The 16,995-nt window shown below is 41.9% G+C and overlaps 1 pseudogene; it reads left to right on the plus strand.

The window, feature by feature from the left end:
• Positions 1–7,039: 7,039 nt before the first annotated feature.
• Positions 7,040–15,858, plus strand: LOC142664078 (uncharacterized; annotated as a pseudogene).
• The last annotated feature ends 1,137 nt before the right edge of the window (positions 15,859–16,995 follow it).

Raw genomic sequence — 16,995 nt, forward strand, 5'->3', positions numbered from 1 at the left:
GGGTTGTCGTCGTCTTTGTCGGGTGGTTCGGAGTCTAGGGGGGGCTGCTTCATCCAATGCATTTTTGAGAGTGTTATAGTAAAGTTTGGCAGCCAGATTGGGACAGCAGAGGGAAGAGATAGGGGACAATGAGGACTGTAGACTGTCTATGAGTTTCACAGTGTTAATGGCATGTAGATTTCTGTATGTCTGATACGTAGGGATGACCTGAGGAGGCAGAGAATATTTGATAGTAAAGGAGAGAAGATTGTGGTCAGAAAGCGGGAGAGGAGAGTTAACCCCTTAAGGACGCAGCCTAGTTTGGGCCTTAAGGCTCAGAGCCCATTTTTCAAATCTGACATATTTCACTTTATGTGGTAATAACGTCGGAATGCTTAAACCTATCCAAGCGATTCTGAGATTGTTTTCTCGTGACACTTTGGGCTTCATGTTCGTGGTAAAATTTGGTCGATATATTCAGTCTTTATTTGTGAAAAATTGCAAAATTTAGAGAAAATTTACAAAAAATAGCATTTTTCAGAATTTAAATGCATCTGCTTGAAAAACAGACGGTTATACCACCCAAAATAGTTACTAGTTCACATTTCCCATATGTCTACTTAAGATTGGCATCGTTTTTTGAACATTATTTTATTTTTCTTGGACGTTGCAAGGCTTAGAACATAAACAGCAATTTCTCATATTCTTAAGAAAATTTCAAAAGCCTTTTTTTGAAGGTACCGGTTCAGTTCTGAAGTGGATTTGAGGGGCCTATGTATTAGAAACCCCCATAAAACACCCCATTTTAAAAACTAGACCCCTCAAAGTATTCAAAACAGCATATAGAAAGTTTTTTAACCCTTCAGGCATTTCACAGGAATTAAAGCAAAGTGGAAATGAAATTTGCAAATTTCATTTTTTCTGCTGAATTTCAAATTTATTAAATTTTTTTCTGTAACACAGAAAGTTTTACCAGAGAAATACTACTAAATATGTATTGTCCAAATTCTGCAGTTTTTATAAATGTCCCACATGTGGCGCTACTGTGCTCGTGGACTAAAACACAAGCCCTAGAAGCAAAGAAGCACCTAGTGCATTTTAAGGCCTCTTTTTTATTAGAATATATTTTAGGCAGCATGCCAGGTTTGAAGAGGTGTTGAGGTATCAAAACAATGGAAACCCAGCAGAAGTGACCCCATTTTGGAAATTACACCCCTCAAGGAATTCATTTATGGTTTTTGTTATCATTTTGACCGCACAGTTTTTTCACAGCACCTATTTGAATTGGGCTGTGAAATGAAAAAAATGATATTTTTTCCAATAAGATGTAATTTTTGATCAAAATTTCTTATTTTCACAGGGAACAACATACCCCATTTTGTTGCCCAATTTGTCCTTAGTGCGGCAATACCCCATTTGTGGTGATAAACTGCCGTTTGGGCCCATGGGAGGGCTCAGAAGGAAAGGAGCGCTATGTGTTTGTTGGAGTCCAGATTTTGCTGGATTGGTTTTCGGGTGCCATGTCGCATTTGCAGAGCCCCAGAGGTATCAAAGCAATGGAAACCCACCAGAAGTGACCCCATTTTGGAAACTACACCCCTCAAGGAATTCATTTATGGTTTTTGTTATCATTTTGACCGCACAGTTTTTTCACAGCACCTATTTGAATTGGGCTGTGAAATTAAAAAAAAGATATTTTTTCCAATAAGATGTAATTTTTGATCAAAATTTCTTATTTTCACAGGGAACAACATACCCCATTTTGTTGCCCAATTTGTCCTTAGTGCGGCAATACCCCATTTGTGGTGATAAACTGCCGTTTGGGCCCATGGGAGGGCTCAGAAGGAAAGGAGCGCTATGTGTTTGTTGGAGTCCAGATTTTGCTGGATTGGTTTTCGGGTGCCATGTCGCATTTGCAGAGCCCCAGAGGTATCAAAGCAATGGAAACCCACCAGAAGTGACCCCATTTTGGAAACTACACCCCTCAAGGAATTCATTTATGGTTTTTGTTATCATTTTGACAACACAGTTTTTTCACAGCACCTATTTGAATTGGGCTGTGAAATTAAAAAAAAGATATTTTTTCCAATAAGATGTAATTTTTGATCAAAATTTCTTATTTTCACAGGGAACAACATACCCCATTTTGTTGCCCAATTTGTCCTTAGTGCGGCAATACCCCATTTGTGGTGATAAACTGCCGTTTGGGCCCATGGGAGGGCTCAGAAGGAAAGGAGCGCTATGTGTTTGTTGGAGTCCAGATTTTGCTGGATTGGTTTTCGGGTGCCATGTCGCATTTGCAGAGCCCCAGAGGTATCAAAGCAATGGAAACCCACCAGAAGTGACCCCATTTTGGAAACTACACCCCTCAAGGAATTCATTTATGGTTTTTGTTATCATTTTGACCGCACAGTTTTTTTACAGCACCTATTTGAATTGGGCTGTGAAATGAAAAAAATGATATTTTTTCCAATAAGATGTCATTTTTGATCAAAATTTCTTATTTTCACAAGGAACAACATACCCCATTTTGTTGCCCAATTTGTCCTTAGTGCGGCAATACCCCATTTGTGGTGATAAACTGCCGTTTGGGCCCATGGGAGGGCTCAGAAGGAAAGGACCATCATTTGGCCTACTGGAGCTTTTCTGGTGCTAAGTCATGTATGCAGAAGCCCCTGAGGTACCAGTAGAGTTGAAACCCCCGAGAAGTGACCCCATTTTAAAAACTACACCTCTTAAGACATTCATCTAGAGGTGTAGTGAGCATTTTGACCCCACAGGTACTGTGTAAAAGATAATGCGCAGCAGATGGTGCAGAGTGAGATTTGCAATTTTATATATATATATATATATATATATATATGGCATGTCAGTGTCCGATATAGTGTGCCCAGCATGCGCCACCGGAGATATACACCCCTTAAATTGTAATGTGGGTTCTCCAGGGTACGGCAATACCCTACATGTGGCTGTTATCAGCTGCCTGGGCACACAGCAGGGCTCAGAAGGGAAAGATGAGGGGGGTAAGCTGTGCGGAGTGCATCAGGGTAAATTAAAAATCAAGGGATGTATGATACATTTTAAAACAATCTTTTATACAGAGCCCTGGTTTTTCGGGACACGTGTCACATTGGTATATTGTGTTCTTCCTTATCCCCCTCTTATAGCAGACTCTGCACCTCTTTTGACTCTTTCCCTTTCCACCGGTTTGGGGAACTTCTCTTGGAAAGTGTTGCCCTGGTACGATGCGTGTGGCCTCGCTTCCAGAAGTACTGGGTGCCCCCCCTTCCTGGTCCCTAAAGATTAGATCTTGAAATTCCAGGAAAGTTCCCCTCTGGCCTGCACATCGACGTAGCACGTACGCATTGTACAAAGCCATCTGTATGATGTGCCCGGCCAGCTTCTTATACCACACCGCATGGCGCTGTAGGGCTTCAGGACTTGATTTGACAAGTCCATCCCTCCCATGTACCTATTGTAGTCCAGGATGCAGTCTGGTTTGGGGGTGGCCTTTCCTTCATATATCCTAAACCTGTAGGTATACCCTGATGCACTCTCGCACAGCTTATACATCTTCACGCCATACCTTGCCCTCTTACCCGGCAGGTACTGGCGGAATTGAACCCTCGCTTTAAAATGTACCAGGGACTCATCAATAGAAATACACTTCTCGGGGGTGTATGCTTGGGAAAACCGGGCACTGAAACGGTCTAATAGGGGTCTCCGTTTATACAAACGGTCAAAATGGGGTCATCTCGGGGTGGGCACGACTCATTATCAGTATAATGTGAGAAGCGAAGTATTGCGTCATTTATTTTTTTTTTTAGGTTCCAGTTCAGTTCTGAAGTTGCTTTGAGGGGCCCATATATTAGAAACCCCTATCAAACACCCCATTTTAGAAACTAGACCCCTCAAAGTATTCACAACAGCATATAGAAAGTTTATGAACCCTTTAGGTGTTTCACAGAAATTTAGCGCAAAGTAGAGGTGAAATTTACTTTTTTTTTTTTGTCAGAAAATCCTCTTTATACCATTTTTTTTATAACACAAAAGGATTTATCAGAGAAACGCAACTTAATACGTATTGCCCAGATTCTGCAGTTTAGAGAAATATCCCACACGTGGCCCTCGGGCCGGTAATGGACTGAAGCACCGGCCTCCGAAGCAAAGGAGCACCTAGTGGATTTTGAGCCCTCTTTTTTATTAGGCACCATGTCCGGTTTGAAGAGGTCTTGTGGTGCCAAAACAGTGGAAAACCCCCAAAAGTGACCCCAATTTGGAAACTAGAGACCTTGAGGAATCCATTGCAGTTTTCTTGGGGTGCATGCGGCTTTTTGATCAGTCTTTATTCTATTTTTAGGTGGCATGGTGACTAATAAACAGCAATTCTACTATTGTTTTTTTGTTCTATTTTTTTCACAGCGTTCACCGTGCGCTATAAATGACATATTCACTTTATTCTGCGGGGCGATACGATTACGGCGATACCAGATGTTTATAGTTTTTTTTTATGTCTTATGGCGTTTGCACAATAAAATACGTTTTGTAAACAATCATTCACTTTTTGTGTTACCTTATTCTAAGAGCCAGAACGGTTTTATTTTTCCTTCAAAAAAGCCGTGTGAGGACTTATTTTTTGCGTAACGAACTGTAGTTTCGATCAGTACCATTTTTCGGTACATGCGACTTTTTGATCTCTTTTTATTCCATTTTTTGGGAGGTGAAGTGACCAAACAATTGTGATTGTGGTGCGGTTTATTATTTTATTTTTTTACGGCGTTCACCGGGCGGGATAAATAACGAAATAATTTTGTAGTTCAGGCCGTTACGGACGCGGCGATACCAATTATGTATAGTTTATTTGTTTATTTATTTATTTATTTTAATAATAAAGACTGACAAGGGAAAAAGGGGGATTTTTACTTTTATTACTTTTAAAACTTTTATTTTCTTATTTTTACACAACTTTTTTTAACTTTTTTTTTACTTTTTTACTTTGTCCCATTAGGGGACTTGAGGGCAGGAGGTCCTGATCGCTATTCTAATACACTGCACTACATGCGTAGTGCAGTGTATTAGAACTGTCAGCTACTCACTGACAGCAAGCATAGTGGGTCCTGACTCTGTCAGGACCCACTAGGCTTCCGTCTATGGCATAGCCGGACGCCATTTTTTGGTGTCCGGTTGCCATAGTCACCATCGCCGGCCGCTATCGTGTAGCAGGCCGGCGATGGCGGATTAACCCCTAAGAAGCCGCGATCGCTATTGAACGCGGCTTCTGAGGGGTTAAATCTGCGGGGACCACCGCGATCGGTCCCGGCACATTGAGCAGTGATAGTCTGCTGTCGGAAACAGCAGCTATCACAGCTCATGCACGCGCCCCGCGCGAACGGCGCCGTGTTTACTCCATGACATACTATTATGTCATGGAGCGCGAACGATGCACTTACCATGACATAATAGTATGTCCTGGAGCGTTAAGGGGTTAATAAAGTCAGAAACTGAGTAGAGCCGGAAGAAGACCAGGTCAAGTGAATGGCTGTCTTCATGTGTAGGAGAGTTAGTAAGTTGTGACAGACCTAGGGACGAGGTTAAAGATAGAAACTGGGAGGCAGATGAGGAGATTGGGTTATCAATGGGGATGTTGAAGTCACCCATGATGAGAGTGGGTGTTTCAGAGGATAGAAATTGTGGAAGCCAGGCAGCAAAATGATCCAGGAATTGGCGGGGTGAGCCCGGTGGGCGGTAGACAACTGCCACTCGGAGGGGAAAAGGGTGAAAGAGTCTGAGGGTGTGGACTTCAAAAGAGGGAAATGTGAGTGAGGGGACTGGGGGAATGACCTAAAAAGTGCAGTGTGGGAAAATAAGTATACCTACTCCTCCACCCTGCCTGTTCTCAGGTCTGGGGGCATGAGAGAACTGGAGACCACCATAAGATAGAGCAGCAGGGGAAGCAGTGTCAGACAGGTGTAGCCATGTTTCTGTAAGAGCCAGAAGGTTGAGAGAGTTAGAAAGGAATAAGTCATGAATAAAGGTGAGTTTGTTGCACACGGACCGAGAGTTCCAGAGAGCACAGTTAAAAGAGACAGGAGAAGACATACATGGAATGGCAAGAAGATTTGCAGGGTTTCTATGTGTGGCAGGTAAGTGGTTGAGCTTGGCAGAAGAAAAGGGAGGCCCAGGGTTGGGAGAGACGTCCTTTGCAGCTAGTAGCAGGAGAATGGAGAGAGACAGCAGATGGTTCTGTGATTTATGAGAGCGTTTTTTATGTTGGACAGTGGGATGACATGGGTTAAGTTGACTGAGGAAAGTGAATAGTGAATCGGAGCTGTACATGGGCAAGGCAAGGAGAGAAGGACTGATGAGGACTGTTTTTTGGCAAGGCTTAAATGGGCGATAGGATTGTAAACCAAGAGCAGCTATAATGATGAGAGCGGTAGCAAACATGTTTGTTTACAGATAGTTAGAAATCTAATAATTAGAGCGTCTGATAGTTTGTTTGATTTGGTAATGCAGCTTACCTGTCACTTTCCCTGTCTAACTGCCATGTATAACTGCCAGGACACTTTGACAGTATGACACTAACTGCCAGGACACTTTGACAGTATAACACTTACACAGAGATGACTTCTGCCGTCGTGCCCCCCTGCACGAGTGCCTTCCCCATATGCTACATCTAAATTTATAGGGGAGTAGATGCTCAGATCTAGGCCTAATTAAGCTCGTTCAGCTATTAATCAAATCAACTAGACACATGAGGTGAAAAGCTATGCAGAGATAAACAAACAAATTAGCAGGTCTGGATGATCATAAAACTAAACGACGATCAAACACTTTGACAAAACTTAGAGATAACATTAGACTATATAGGAAGACAGGAAAGCAGAATACCATCAAATAAAAGTTTCAGCTTTTTGAAATGCAGCTACAGCAGGGATGAGGTTCAAGCAGGAATGAAATGGATTATATACCATCAAATAAAAGTTTCAGCTTTTTGAAATGCAGCTACATACCCTAAGATTCTTCGCACTCTCTGCTGTATTGTACTGAATTGTTACATATGTGAAATCAGGGGGAAGATCTGACTAATAATAAAGCGGAGGATGAAGAAGAAGAGCGGGTGAGGGGCGATCCACCGTGTAACAGTGAAGTGGAGGAGGAAATTCCAGGAGGTGTTGCCAGGGGTAAGTAATAATGAATTTAGAAAGTGGATTTGCAGGTTTCTTAAGGAGGACCTGTTATCTTAACTCCTTAACGCCGAAGGACGGATATATCCGTCCTCAGCAGCTGCTAGTTCACGCAGGAGGGCGGATATATCCGTCCTGTGATGGCGCGGGTACTGTCACTGTACCCACGCGATCAGCGGCAGGAGCACGGCTGTTATACACAGCCTGGCTCCTGCTGCAACTGCCGGAATCGAAGCGCGCTCCGATTCCGGCAGTTTAACCCATTAAATGCCACTGTCAATAGTGACAGCGGCATCTAATGTGTTTGACAGAGGGACGGAGCTCCCTTTGTCACCCCGTCGGCGCCCCCGCAAACAAATCGCGGGTCGCTGTCGGGTTTCCATGACAGCCGGGGGTCTAACAAAGACCCCCAGGTCTGCCTTCAGCATCTGCCTGTTAGGCGATGCCGGAGGCATGACCTAACAGATTGCCTGTCAGTTTTACACTGACAGGCAATAATGCTTTGGTATACTAAGTATACCAAAGCATTATATATGCGATCAGCAGATCGCATAGTGAAGTCCCCTGGTGGGACTAAAAAAAAATATGTCAATCAGTTAAATAAAGTTTGTGAAAAAAAAATAATTAGTCAAAGTCAAATAAAACTTTTATTTAGTAAAAGTGTCAAAACATATCACACATACACATATATGGTATCCCCGCGATCGTAACAACTTGACCAATAAAATGAACATATTAATTAAACCGCCGGATGAACGGCGTCCAAAGAAAACGCAAAAAACAACGGCAAAATTCTCCCTTTTCTCCCATTCCCCCCATAAAAAATAAAATAAAAGTTAATCTATAAGTCCTATGTACCCCAAAATAGTACTAATGAAACCTACACATTGTCCCGCAAAAATCAAGCCCACATACGGCCACATTGATGGAAAAATAAAAAAATTACGCCTCTTGGAATGCGGCGATGCAAAAACAAGTAATTTTTTTCTAAAAGGCTTTTTATTGTGCAAACGTAGAAAAAACATATAAAACCTTTACATATTTGGTATGCCCATAATCGTGCCGACCCATAGAATAAAGTTAACATGATATTTACGCTGCATAGTAAACGGCGTAAATTTATAACGTGAAAATCAATGCTGGAATATCTGCTTATTTTCAATTCTCTCCTAAAATAAAGTTAATAAAAGTTAATCAATATATTATAAGCATCTAAAAATGGTGCAAATACAAAATACAACTCGTCCTGCAAAAAACAAGCCCTTATACGGCTATGTCGACGGAATGAAAAAAAAAAGTTACGACTCTTGGAATGCAACCGTGAAAAAACGAAATAATCCTTGATCATTAACGTGCAAAATGGCACGGGAAATAAGGGGTTAAGGAGGACCTGTTATGTTTTTGGTTTTTTTAAAACACATACCTTCCCTTATTCCAGGTGCCTTCTCGATTTCAGCCCTGTGATTTTATCTCCCCTCGTGTCCCGCTACAACCCCGCTCCGTTTGGGGACTGGTATGCTAATTATAGGTAAAGGTACAGAGAGGAGGAGACATCATCTCTCCTCCGCAGGCGTTTCCTTATGCATCGCTGTGATGCTGTCCAATCAGAGCAGACAGACTCACAGCTATACAGAAAACCTGCTGATTTTGTGAGATTTACTGCAGGTTTTCTGCATTGCATTGGACTGATTGGACAGCATCACAGCGATGCATGAGGTAACGCCTAATGAGGAGAGATGAGGTCTCCTCTTCTCCGTACCTTTACTCAAAGTTAGCATATTAGGCGCTCCGTTGTTGTAGCGGGACACGGGGGGCAATAAAATAATTTTTACAGCGCTAGAATCAGGAGGAGGCACAAAGAAGGGCAGAATGTGGTTTAAAATACCATGACAGGTCCTCTTTAACTCTTTCATGACTGCCATACGGCTATATACGTTCAAACTGCTGATGCCCCGTGCAGTTGTCACGTATATAAAAGTTGGCAGCCTGGAACGGGGTTTAATGAGTGCAGTTCTGCTTCAGTGTGAGCAGCCCTGCACTCTCACGTCTGCCAGGGTTTTAAAGAGGCTCTGTCACCACATTATAAGTGCCCTATCTCCTACATAAGGCGCTATAATGTAACGATCTATTTTAAACCACTTTATGAGCGATTTTTAGCTTTATGCTAATGAGTTTCTTAATGCCCAAGTGGGCGTGTTTTTACTTTCGACCAAGTGGGCGTTGTACAGAGGAGTGTATGACGCTGACCAATCAGTGACCAGTCAGCGTCATGCACTCCTCTCCATTCGCAAGATTACGAGGTAAGCGAGATTTCGTTTCCCTTGCTGGAAATCTCACAGAAAAGATTCAGAAGTGTCAGGATTCTGAATACACATGACGTCCAAGCTGGAGATCATCTATATTCATTATCAGGACACTTGATTAACGTTAATGTCTGTGTATGTGGCTGCACATCATTCTAGTAAGAACACGATGCTGCAGTGTAAATGAATGGAGAGAAGTGCATGATGCTGATTAGTCAGCGTCATACACTCCTCTGTACAACGCCCACTTGGTCGAAAGTAAAAACACGCCCACTTGAAAAGTGGTAAAAACAGATCGTTTTTTTTAAAATAAAAAGCATTACTGTCACCTACATTATATCGCCGATCTCCTTATGTAGGAGATAGGGCACTTATAATGTGGTGACAGAGCCTCTTTAAGAGCCCCAGAATACACCACCCAATGTAGATGGCGTCACCCAAGCTCCCTCTAGGAGCGGAATCCCCGGCTGGCGCTCTGAATGTTTCTACGTCTCCGCTGTAAATAGTCTGTCCCTTCCTGTTGTAGATAGCGAACTCCCCTTCCCCCTGTAGATAGCGCCCCACTAGGAGCAGAATCCCCAGTGTCAGATCGCTCTGTGCCGGGGATTCCGCTTCAAGAGAGAGCCCGTGAGTGACATCAGGGGCTCTCTCTAGGGGCAGAATCCCTGCCACAGAGCCATCTGACACCGGGGATTCCGCTACAAGAGGGATCCGCTGACATCACTGTCCATATATGGATTGTGACGCCGGGGGCTGCTCCTGGAGTGAAATCCCCGGCCACAGCACTGCCGATGCTCAGGCAGGGGTTTCTGCTTTTAGAGTTATCCCCTGATGTCACTCTAGGAGTGGAATCAACGGCCAGATGGCATGCTATCGGCAGGGTGGGTGGGCACTATTTGCAGGGTGTGGTGCTGTCTGCAGAGGGTGTGGTGCTGTCTGCAGAGGGTGTGGTGCTGTCTGCAGAGGGTGTGGTGCTGTCTGCAGAGGGTGTGGTGCTGTCTACAGAGGGTGTGGTGCTTTCTACAGGGATGTGGTGCTGTCTACAGGGGATGTGGTGCTGTCTATAGGGGGAGTGGTATATACAGGGGCACTGTGGCATTATATGGGCACTACCTACAGGGGACACCATGGCGCTATCGAGGGGCACTTTGTGGGGCACTATCTACAGTGGGAATTGTGGCACTATATACATTGGGCACTATTTACATGGGCACTGTGGTGTTTTCAGGTGGCTGGGACAAAAACAAAACCCTAACAAATGAAATTCATCTTCTTTTTTTTAACGTTCACGAAAAACGGATGGAAAATGGTGGTGAAAAAAGGTCAGACGGCCGGGAAATGGATTCAAATTTTGAAACACATTGATGCAAAACAGCCATAAAAAAATGACAGTTGATCAGCTGTAAACTTCTTTTCACGTCGTGTGAATATAGTCTTATAGCCCTCTTCACTCTCCGCTTGTCACAGAGCTGTACCGTGTGTGTGTGTGTGTGTGTGTGTGTATGTGTGTGTGTATATATATATATATATATATATATATATATATATATACAGTGAAGGAAATAAGTATTTGATCCCTTGCTGATTTTGTAAGTTTGCCCACTGTCAAAGACATGAACAGTCTAGAATTTTTAGGCTAGGTTACTTTTACCAGTGTGAGATAGATTATATAAAAAAAACAAACAGAAAATCACATTGTCAAAATTACATATATTTATTTGCATTGTGCACAGAGAAATAAGTATTTGATCCCTTTGGCAAACAAGACTTAATACTTGGTGGCAAAACCCTTGTTGGCAAGCACAGCAGTCAGACGTTTTTTGTAGTTGATGATGAGGTTTGCACACATGTTAGATGGAATTTTGGCCCACTCCTCTTTGCAGATCATCTGTAAATCATTAAGATTTCGAGGCTGTCGCTTGGCAACTCAGATCTTCAGCTCCCTCCATAAGTTTTCGATGGGATTAAGGTCTGGAGACTGGCTAGGCCACTCCATTACCTTAATGTGCTTCTTTTTGAGCCACTCCTTTGTTGCCTTGGCTGTATGTTTCGGGTCATTGTTGTGCTGGAAGACCCAGCCACGAGCCATTTTTAATGTCCTGGTGGAGGGAAGGAGGTTGTCACGAAGGATTTGACGGTACATGGCTCCATCCATTCTCCCATTGATGCGGTGAAGTAGTCCTGTCCCTTAGCAGAGAAACACCCCCAAAACATAATGTTTCCACCTCCATGCTTGACAGTGGGGACGGTGTTCTTTGGGTCATAGGCAGCATTTCTCTTCCTCCAAACACGACAAGTTGAGTTAATGCCAAAGAGCTCAATTTTAGTCTCATCTGACCACAGCACCTTCTCCCAATCACTCTCAGAATCATCCAGATGTTCATTTGCAAACTTCAGACGGGCCTGTACGTGTGCCTTCTTGAGCAGGGGGACCTTGCGGGCACTGCAGGATTTTAATCCATTATGGCGTAATATGTTACCAATGGTTTTCTTGGTGACTGTGGTCCCAGCTGCCTTGAGATCATTAACAAGTTCCCCCCGTGTAGTTTTCGGCTGAGTTCTCACCTTCCTCAGGGTCAAGGATACCCCACAAGGTGAGATTTTGCATGGAGCCCCAGATCGATGTCGATTGACAGTCATTTTGTATGTCTTCCATTTTCTTACTATTGCACCAACAGTTGTCTCCTTCTCACCCAGCGTCTTACTTATGGTTTTGTAGCCCATTCCAGCCTTGTGCAGGTCTATGATCTTGTCCCTGACATCCTTAGAAAGCTCTTTGGTCTTGCCCATGTTGTGGAGGTCAGAGTTTGACTGATTAATTGAGTCTGTGGACAGGAGTCTTTTATACAGGTGACCATGTAAGACAGCTGTCTTTAATGCAGGCACCAAGTTGATTTGGAGCGTGTAACTGGTCTGGAGGAGGCTGAACTCTTAATGGTTGGTAGGGGATCAAATACTTATTTCTCTGTGCACAATGCAAATAAATATATATAATTTTGACAATGTGATTTTCTGTTTTTTTTTTAATATAATCTATCTCTCACTGGTAAAACTAACCTAGCCTAAAAATTCTAGACTGTTCATGTCTTTGACAGTGGGCAAACTTACAAAATCAGCAAGGGATCAAATACTTCCTTCACTGTATATATATATATATATATATATATATATATATATATATATATATTCCCAAAAAAATGAAGAGGCAGCACTCCAAGGAAATTGGTGAAAAAAAGTGGTGTGTTTATTCACCCCAGGCAGGCAACGTTTCGATCCGTCTCTATGGGATCTTTGTCAAGCCTCGAGGGTTCCTAGCCTCAACCTAGGAGGCCTGCACCCACTGCTGTTGCTGTGCTGCTTTATTATTTTTCTCATTATATATATATACACACACACACGTAATCTAGATAAATATATATAAAAAAATACAAAAAAGTGTTTTTTTCACATTTTTGGTGATTTGTCTGCTCATAATAAAAATTAAAAGAATGGAATTAAACTAATCTAGAAAATAAAAGCCTCATAAGTCTTGTAAAAGTAGTTGCGTATCAGAAATGGAAAATTTGACCTGGACACAGTGGCATCAATGACCTTGGTCATGAAATGGTTTAGGTGAGGTTCCTCCTTACTTCTCCATTACAGTAACACTTCAGTCAATGTGCTATACATAGTGCAGGGCCTGAGGGAACTGTGACTGCACATAGAAGTTCTCTACAAGGTGTCAGAATTTGGGAGGGGCACCAGGAGCCTGTAAAATTGACAATACACTATGATACATTTATATTGCAGTGTATTGAACCAGCAATCTGATTATCTCTGGTTTAAATTCAAAATGTGCTGGGGTATATGGTGCAATATTGCCTGGTGCCCTTCAGTTGTGCCCCTCGGCCTTGTACCCACTGTTTTAGGGTCCCCTCTGTGTTGTCTCAAAAAGGCCATAGCGCTTTTCAGACTGTCTAAGGGTATGTTCACACGACAACGCAAAATACGTCTGAAATTACGGAGCTGTTTTTAGGCGAAAACAGCTCCTGAATTTCAGACGTTTTTGCATGTACTCGCGTTTTTCGCTGCGTCTTTTACAGACGTAATTGGAGCTGTTCTTCATTGGAGTCAATGAAAAACGGCTCCAAAAACGTCCCAAGAAGTGTCCTGCACTTCTTTGACGCGGGCATAATTTTGCGCGCCGTCTTTTGACAGCGACGCGTAAAATTACAGCTCGTCTGCGCAAAACATCGTAAGATCTTTGCCGACGTATTGGAGCCGTCTTATGAGGCGTAAAACGCCTCCATTACGTCTGAAAATAGGTTGTGTGCACATACCCTAAGACACTTCATCTGTTCATGTATTGGACAGAACTCCTCACGTGAGCAACTCTGGCCAATCTGAGAACAGTGGGAGTGTCTCAGTCTTATCGTCTTAGAAGCGATGTAGCCATTTTGGGACAGCACAGAGGGGACTCTAAAATGGCAAATCCACGCCAGAGAGGCATACCTGAAGGGTACCAGGTAATGTTACACTATATATACAATCATATTAAAAAAGTTGTCTCGGTACCGGAGGGTTTCTTTAAGTTTTAGCATTAAAGTGATTTCCAATTGGTATGGAAGGACCAAATGTGTTGGTGGAAGAAAGGCCTGATCGCCAGGTAAGGTGGCGCCCACATTTATTTGTTTTATTAAGTCAAGATTTCTGTAATAAAAGCGGTGACTAGGAATAGACCAGAATCCTGGACTTTATCATCGCTATATTTTATATTGCTTATCGAAGGTTTGTTTTTGTAAGCTAAAGCCAGGAGTAGAATCAAAAGGAATTACTTATCCTTCTCCTTCCTGCTTGATACACTTCTGGCTTTGATTTAAAAAATTAAAAAAAAACTGCCTCAAAACTGCATGTGTTTCAATCTGATATGAATGTTATCAATTTGTCTACTTTGTGGTTTAAAAAAAGATAATAAAATTCATCCTAATCCTAACAGAAAACTCGAGTAAGAAGTCTGAGGGAACCTTCATGCTATCGATAAATTATAAAATAGAAGATGAAGATATCATGCAGCAGGCTTCAGGAGAAAACCTCATTACCCTTAATGTAATTCCAGGACTTCACTGTACAGATCTATCATATATTTCCCCTAATCATGAAGAACCTTCTCCTGACCAATCAAAGATTGTTACCAAAAGTACAGCTCAAAAAGGGGGTAAACGGTTTCAATGTGGTAAACCGTTCACAAAAATCTCAGGTCTTTTTACACATAGAAGAATTCACACAGGGGAGAAGCTGTATTCATGTTCAGAATGTGGGAAATGTTTTACATATCAATCACATCTTTTTATACATGAAAGAAGTCACACAGGAGAGAAGCCGTATTCATGTTCAGAATGTGGAAAAAGTTATACACGAAAATCACATCTTGTTATACATGAGAGAAGTCACACAGGAGAGAAGCCATATTCATGTTCAGAATGTGGGAAATGTTTTGCACAAAAATCACATCTTGCGCTACATGAGAGAAGTCACACAGGAGAGAAGCCATATTCATGTTCAGAATGTGGGAAATGTTTTACAGATAAATCAAGTCTGGTTAAACATGAGAGAATTCACACAGGAGAGAAGCCGTATTCATGTTCAGAATGTGGGAAATGTTTTACAAATAAATCACATCTTGTTACACATAAGATAATTCACACAGCAGAGAAACCATATTCATGTTCAGAATGTGGAAAATGTTTTACAGATAAATCACATCTTGTTAAACATGAGAGAATTCACACAGGAGAGAAGCCTTATTCATGTTCAGAATGTGGAAAATGTTTTACAGATAAAACAAGTCTTGTTACACATGAGAGAATTCACACAAGAGAGAAGCCGTATTCATGTTCAGAATGTGGGAAATGTTTTACACAAAAATCACATCTTGTTATACATGAGAGAAGTCACACAGGAGAGAAGCCGTATTCATGTTCAGAATGTGGGAAATGTTTTACACAAAAATCACATCTTGTTATACATGAGAGAAGTCACACAGGAGAGAAGCCGTATTCATGTTCAGAATGTGGGAAATGTTTTATTACTAAAGGCAAACATAGGGCTCATCAGAGAAACCACACAGGGAAGAAGCCATAATTCTGTTTAGAATGTGGGAAATGTTTTACAGCTAAATCAAGTCTTATTGTACACGAGAGACATAACACAGGAGTAAAGTATTCATGGTCAGAATGTGTGAAATGTTTAATTACTAAAGGCGAACTTGAGGAATAATATCAGAGAAGTCACACAGGGGAGAAGCTGTATTGATGCTCTATATGTGGAATATGTTTTACACGGAAATACATTTTATGAACTCAGAGAATTTACATGAAACCATTTTCTTGTTTGGAATGTGAGAAATAAGATTCTAGGGATTGCTCATCCAGGGAACAGTCATACATGTTGACGTAATCCTTGCCCAAAATATATTAGGCTGAAATTTTAGATGGGTGTTTCAACTGACACCCTCAAAGTACACTTCTTCAGATCCAAATTAATCCAAAAGATATAGATTATCGATATATCTGAGAGGAATTATGACAAACAAACGCTGCTGGTATGCTCAAAATACACCTCTAAAAAATTTTGACAAAATCAATTACAATAATATCATTCAAAAGGCGGTGTGGGCTTGAGGTTTAACCAATCATTTACAATATGATAATAACTCTGATTCAGCCAATAGCATACAAGGAGAATATTTCACATTCAGCCAATCACAGAGCCAATTACATTTCAATTATGATATTATAATTTCTCATTAGATGCTTACGTCAGGCTAGCGTTACACCATCATCCTGCACCTTCTATCAACATTCCCAGGCCAGAATATAATACTATCTTTTGGCCGTCAAAAGTATCCTTTTCCTTCAGACTAGAACAAACTTCTTGTCTCACGCCCTTTCTTCGCTAAGAATAGTCTGTTCATACCATTGCAATTACCAAGGTCAAATACGCATTTATCTGTATTAATCCCTAGATAAAAACTCAGACACATAGTTGAGGAACAAAATCAGCATTAATATACTTGTCTTATGCTTGTCATGACTTTTCATTCACGAAAATTGATTTTTTAAAATACAAAATAGAGACTTAATCCCAGATGGAGTCACAGCCATACTTATTAAAATAGAATCAATTAAACATATTTTAATCACTTTCACATTTCCCACATTTTGTTTATTTGTTAATTTTGTATCCAAGCCAGGTACTTAACCCCTTCCCGCTTTTGGGTGTGACTGTACGTCCAAATTCAAAGTGCTTTCCCGCACATGGGCGTACAGTCACGCCCTGTAGATGAAACCGGCACAGGAGCTGTGCGCGCTTCATCTTCAGCGGTTGTCAGCTGTCATACACAGCTGACCTCCCGCTGTAATGGCTGCGATGGCAGTTACCGCCGATCGCAGCCATTTAACCACCTTCAATGCGGCTGTCAATGGCGTCCGACGCATTGAAGTGGTTAACAGAAGGAGGGAGCTCCCTCTGTACCCCTCCGGGCCCCT

Source organism: Rhinoderma darwinii, chromosome 1 (assembly GCF_050947455.1).
Source record: "Rhinoderma darwinii isolate aRhiDar2 chromosome 1, aRhiDar2.hap1, whole genome shotgun sequence".
NCBI lineage: Eukaryota > Metazoa > Chordata > Amphibia > Anura > Rhinodermatidae > Rhinoderma > Rhinoderma darwinii.